This window comes from Engraulis encrasicolus, chromosome 8 (assembly GCF_034702125.1).
Source record: "Engraulis encrasicolus isolate BLACKSEA-1 chromosome 8, IST_EnEncr_1.0, whole genome shotgun sequence".
Taxonomy (NCBI): Eukaryota; Metazoa; Chordata; class Actinopteri; order Clupeiformes; family Engraulidae; genus Engraulis; species Engraulis encrasicolus.
In genome coordinates, this window is record NC_085864.1 from 40207094 (window position 1) to 40213714 (window position 6621).

Here is a 6621-nt window from a genome sequence, read left to right on the forward strand (position 1 = left end):
TGTTGATTGAATAATGGAAGCCTTTTAATAGAAAGGCCTACAGTATGTTATTTCACTGTAGACCAAAAAGGCAGTGCTTTCACCCTCCAGTCTTTATCTTTTTCATTTATTTATTATTTTTTTTACAATCTAGCATCTAGACTCAAGAGTAATTGCTGTTGATGCATGTTATAGCTGCGGCACGACCATTATGCCAGTTTCTTTCGCATTATTGTTAATCTACGATTGTTGACTGAATATGGAAGACTGTGTCATTCCGCGAATGCAAAAAAATTGAAGGTTTTCTCCCTTCTTTATCTTCATGATTTACAGATAATACGGCGTTCAGACACATGACTAATCGGCGCTGATGCTTATAACAGGGCTATGCATGCCCCACCTGGCCTTGCATGTGCACAGCACACCCACCAACGCTCGGCCACGCTCCAAACAGCTGTGCCTGGGGATTCCTCCTGGCTTCAGGTTACTATGGGGCGGGCGCTGGGGGAGGAGGCCCACAGTCCATCATGACATGGGTGACAGCAGGACTGCGCCTGTCACTCTTTCCTCTTTGAAGGGGTGGAGAGAGTGAAAGAGTAGAGTAGAGAGAGAGAGAGAGAGAGAGAGAGAGAGAGAGAGAAGAGCGAGAGAAAGAGAGACAGAGACAGAAACAGAGAGAGGGGGGGAGAGAGAGAAGAGGGAGAGAGAGAGAGAGAGAGAGAGATAGAGACAGAAAAACAGAGAGAGAGAGAGAGAGAGAGAGAGAAAGAGAGAGAGAGAATGAAAAATAAACTAATGAAAAATAAACAAAGCTGAAGCTGACCCCTCCAAGCTACTGTGCAGAGAGAGGGAATGGTCTTCTTTGTTTTGGCTGGTCTGTGAAGTGACAGGTCTGAGTAAGGGACTAGCAGACCAGACTCCTGGCAGTAGGTATAGATGGAGATGAACAGAGGCAGAAGTAAAGCAAAGAAACAGACAGGGATGGACTGCAGACAGACAGACGGATAGGAAGACATTTCAAGTCTCCTAGGACCTCCAGGCTTTCTTCCCTATTAGACCTCCATGAAATGAGATTCTACAGGTGGGGATGTCTCGACTCGTGACTCTTGACTCTTGACAGACATACAATATGGACAGAAATATAAAGAAATCACACTAAATGAGATATGTGACTGAGGGAGGGAGTATGACATGAAATGGACTATAACAAGTGACGTCTTATTTGTCAAAAGATCGAAATGCTTCGCCATATTTTTTTTTGCCATCTTGCCGATGTGGTCTCATGAAAATGCAGAAGCAGATTGTGTACACACATCACCTTGATCCCAGAAGTCACATTTATATTGTGGTTGTAAATATTCATTATTTCCATGAAATAATCCTGTTGACTTTTTGAGGATAATCATAAACAAGAAACATGAGGGAACACGCTCAGTCAAGATCATGAGCAGGGACTCTCAGCACTCCTCAAACCTCAACTGCAGCCATCACACACAGGCATGTGGGACAGGTTTGAGAGAAAGTTCAAAAAAAAGAAGACATATTTATTTTGATGTTATCTTCTATCCTCCTGAGACAGAAGAAAGTGAATGAGCACTCTTGAAAGGCAAGGCAAGGCAAGGCAAGTTTATTTATATAGCGCATTTCATACACAGGTGCAACTCAATGTGCTTCACAAAGTTAACAAATGTAAATGAAAGGAAACAGGGAAGAAAGAAGGAAATGAATTAGAGTCAAAAAGCATTTAAAAACATTAAGATAAAACATAAGGTAAAAATAATAATAAAATAAAATAAAATGAAACAAATTAAATAAAAAATAAAAATAATAAGAATAAGTAATTTAAGCTAGGGGAAAGCATCTGAGAACAGCTTTGTCTTGAGTCTAGATTTAAAGCTATCAATAGTGGGTGCATTTTTTATGTCATCTGGAAGCTGGTTCCAAAGCTTTGAAGCATAGAAGCTAAAGGCTGCCTCTCCACACTTTGTTTTGACTTTTGGAATCACCAGCAAATTCTTCTCCGTTGACCTTAGTGACCTAGTTGGTGCATACAGCTGAAACATATCCAGTAGATATGTGGGTCCCATTCCATTTAGTGATTTAAACACAAGTAGCATAGCCTTAAAATCAATTCTGTAGCTTACTGGGAGCCAATGCAGCGATCTTAAAATTGGAGTAATGTGGTCGAACTTCCTTGTCTTTGTAAGAACCCTTGCAGCTGCGTTTTGTACAAGTTGAAGCTGTTTAATGGTTTTATTGGGGAGGCCAGTAAAAAGACTGTTACAGTAATCAACTTTACTAGAAATAAAGGCATGTATTAGCTTCTCCAGATCATGTTTAGACATCAGGCCCCTAAATTTAGAGACGTTTTTTATGTGATAAAATGCAGACTTAGTAATAGCTTTCATGTGACTGTTGAAGTTTAGGTCACTGTCAATGAGGACCCCAAGATTTTTAACTGTTTCCCTTGCTTTCAGTCCCTTCGTTTCAAGGATAGTAGCAATCTTTTGTCTCTCCTCTCTTTTCCCAAATATAATTACTTCAGTTTTATCTGTGTTCAGCTGGAGGAAATTGTGAGACATCCATTTGTTAATTTGGTCCATGCAATGATAGAGTGATTCAAGGGGGTATAGTCATTTGGGGACATAGATAAGTAGAGCTGGGTATCATCCGCATAGCTATGGTAATTTATGGAGTTATTCTCGATAATGTGTCCCAGTGGCAACATATACAGATTGAACAGTAGTGGTCCCAGAATGGAGCCCTGGGGGACCCCACAATCCAGAGACATTGGTGATGAAGTATGTCTTCCAATGGCGACAAAAAAACTTCTTTGTTGTAAGTACGATTTTAACCAGTCGATCACTATGCCCGTAAAGCCAACCCAGTGTTCCAGTCTATGTAGTAGTATAGAATGATTAACTGTATCGAAAGCAGCACTCAAATCAAGAAGTACCAAGACGGATGATTTGCCAGCATCAGAATTCAATCTTATGTCATTCATAACTTTAATAAGAGCTGTTTCAGTGCTGTGGTAGGCACGGAAACCTGATTGAAACTTATCAAAATAGCTATTAGAGATTAGAAAAGCAGTTAATTGGTTAAAAACAATTTTCTCTATTATTTTACCCATGAATGGTAGATTGGATATGGGCCTATAGTTGTTTAGTACCAGTGCATCCAGGTTGTTCTTTTTCAGTAAGGGTTTCACAACTGCTTCTTTCAGACAGCCTGGGAATATGCCTGTTTGTAGTGAGGTGTTGATGATCTGAAGTACATCTGATCAGGGCTTTGAACCATTATTTTTTTCCAAACGTTCCGTTCCGAACAGAAACAGAATTATAACGTTTCTGGTTATAAGTTCCACCAATAAATTGACGTTCCCGAACCGGTTAGAACAAAAAAATATTGTTCCCGGAACGGTTAATTTCGTTCCTGTCAGCTGATTACTCCCCATAGGCCTAACTGACGTTAATTAACCAAGAAAGACGGAAATGCAAATGTCAGCCTACATTCCAAACTTTTTATTCAAGTGGATGAAAAGAATATCCTCCAGAATTTTGTCATTCAGGGACGACCTAAGCGGAGAAGTGGAGAATAAACCTCAATGATGAAAATGCGCGCTCCACGCTGACTTGGGTCACAGGGAGCGCTATGATGGACATTGTGAGTTTGTGCATATATGAAGCGGCCCTGGATGCCGAATAACGTAGAACATTCTCGGTGCGCTTTACACACGCTTCTCTGCAATGTCTTACAATGATGCAATGGAAACTCTGCCCTTTTGTATGACAGTGGTTTCTCTTATTTAAGATGTGGAGTGGGGACTTTGTAATCCACAGCTCTCTCTCTCCATTCAGTCAGAGAATATCTGATGTCACACAGGACGTGAACCTTAGCCGTCATGGTAACGTGCGCAGGAAAATAATTACTTTTTTTTTTAGTTTGAGGAACGGTATTAACCGGTATTAACCGGTTACCATTATTTTTAAATAAGTGTTTCTGTTCCAGAACATAAAAAACAATAACGTTTCCGGTTTCGTTTCTGTTCCCTGTAAAATACAAAAAGTTCCCGGTTTTCGTTTTCGTTCCTTGAACCGGTTCAAAGCCCTGCGTCTGATGATATTAGATTTAAGATGGATTTGAAGAAGGCTGTTGGTAAAATATCTAAGTCAGATGTAGAGGAGCTAAGACTTTGTACCGTTCTATTAAGAATGTCCACATCAACTAAATGAAAATTTCTCATGAGGTTAGGATTTAACTTCACCATAGCAAGCTGGTCTGAATCTTGGGTCGGTTGCACATGTGTGAGTATGTTTGCACGTATTTTTTCAATCTTTCCTTTGAAAAAGGATGCGAACTCATTGCATTTGCTGACTGAGAGGAACTCAGAGGGCATTAGATTTGGGGGCCTTGCTAGCTTTTCCACAGTGCCAAACAGGACACGTGCATTATTAATATTTCTGTTAATTATGTCAGAGAAAAAAGATTGTCTAGCTTTAGAAATTTCTTGGTTGTATTTCGAGAGTGTGTGTTTATAGATTTGGTAGTGGACTTCAAGTTTGGATTTACGCCACTTGTCTCTTGAAAGGGAGAGAAAGAAAGACAGACTGAAGAAAAATGTCGACCTGGGCTCTAAAAAGGCACACACACAAAAAAAACATGGGACAGCAGTCAGAGACTTCTGTGTTTCTGCTCACTTGGAAAATGCATTAGTTGGGGTCAGACAGCTGTATCTGCCTTCAAATCTTATAAAAGGTGTGCTGCCAGAGCCAACTTCAGCAGTCGGAGCGAACAGTAGTTTTCTCTTTTTCGGGGGCCCGCAGTAAAATCATTCAAAAAAGGCTGAAGCTTTGTGACATCGCTCCCAAAGCGCAGAGGAACCCCTGGGGAGACAGAGCCAAAGGCAGGCAGAATCACATGTTTAAAATTCTGCAATAAATATCTTTAGGAGAAGGAGGGAAATATTCTTGCCAATGCTTGGTAACAGAGCAGCCGCTAGGCATAAGCAGAGTACGCAGATCGCTCAGGGCCTCAACCACTTTGCCCCCAAAATTGCCCCCAGTTATGCTTAGGGCCACCAAAACATTAGCAGCGGCCCTGCTTGGCAATGTAATACTTCTAGAGCAAGGCATTAAGAAATTGAAGGCATCCAGCATGGTTAATTTCATTTGGTAGTGCTCGGTCCGTAGAATCAGTTGGGGTTTCACTTTTTTTTTTTTACATAAAGTTCTCCTTGCCGAACCAGTTAATTGTGTCTTGATTGTCCACACGCACACACATGCGAGCAGTTTCCCCCCAAGGCTTGCAGACCTGCTGCCCACATTCCCGCTTTTATGGAAAAGCGTTTCTCTGCCTTCTGTCTGCCTTGAAGGTCGGGAGGCATGTCTATCCCTTTGCCAGCTCCCATTTCAGGTGCAAACATACATAAATGGCCACTGAGTGTGTATAGTAGACCATATAGACCGACTCACATATACTGCATGTGTAACTTAATCACATCCTGGTCGAGAGGAATTATAATTAAAAAAAAAAAAAAAAAACTTCATTCTGGTTCATTGATGCCAGCTGAATATTTCATTGCATCAAGTTTAAGTGAAAAAAAAATGTTGAGGTAATTTGGCAATTTCTCCCAGGAATAAAACCCAACATGCTTATTACCATAACATAAAGTTTAACACATCTATAAACTTACATGGACGGTTGTAACAGCCATAAAAACATTCTCTCATTGTATTGCAGTGCTGTGTTCAAGTCCATGTTGCCAGGTTAACATTGCTGTAAATGTTTCCTGTATTTCTCACTTCACACTGCTTTCACAGTCATTACTATCGTCACCATTTGACACCATCCTTCCCTTGCCTATGCAATTATTTACAAGAGACCGAAATGATTTAATAAGTGAGATAGGCTACATTAAATGAGCACTTTCAAGAGCCCGGCAGTCCTCATCGAGGACTTGGGAGTTTCATTATTTATTTTTTCTCTTAAAATGTTTCAGAGGGCCTTCACGATTGATGATAATCATTCAACAAAACTGAGGCCAAGTATCAGTTATCAGGAGATGGGGGGTTCCGTACCTTTCCCCATGCACCGCTGTAAGAAGGGACTCTTAATTTGGTTAATCTATCTAACCCTCTAAATTGTTCCCAGACATATCCCATTTTTCTTTCCCTTCACATTCAGTCCCTTTTTTGTACCTTTTAATGACCACATTTTTGAATGATTGCACTTGCCTCACTCAAATCGTTTGTCTAATAATACACGTAGAAGTGGTGAGGAGGCCATTGTAAGTACACCGACCCCAAAAAGGTGTAACAAAAATCTGTCTGTTAGACCATCATTAAAAGTGTTTTCCAACCACTGATAATTCACAGAGTATGTAAAAAGCACAGTATCTAAATTTCATTAAGACTGACAGATGCGCTAAAAGATTCCTCAAGACGGGAAGATTTTATGACACAGGAGCTGGTATTTTCCAGGATCTTGCTTAATGTATGTGCATAATTATGTTTGATCGGTTCTGCCGTAAATCAATCCCAGGGTCCTTTCCTGTTGTACCTATAGGTTAGCACACAGGAGACTAGTTCACAAGGTCACTGTTGTGTCAGCTGACTCCTGAATTGGTCTCTAAGGTCTACT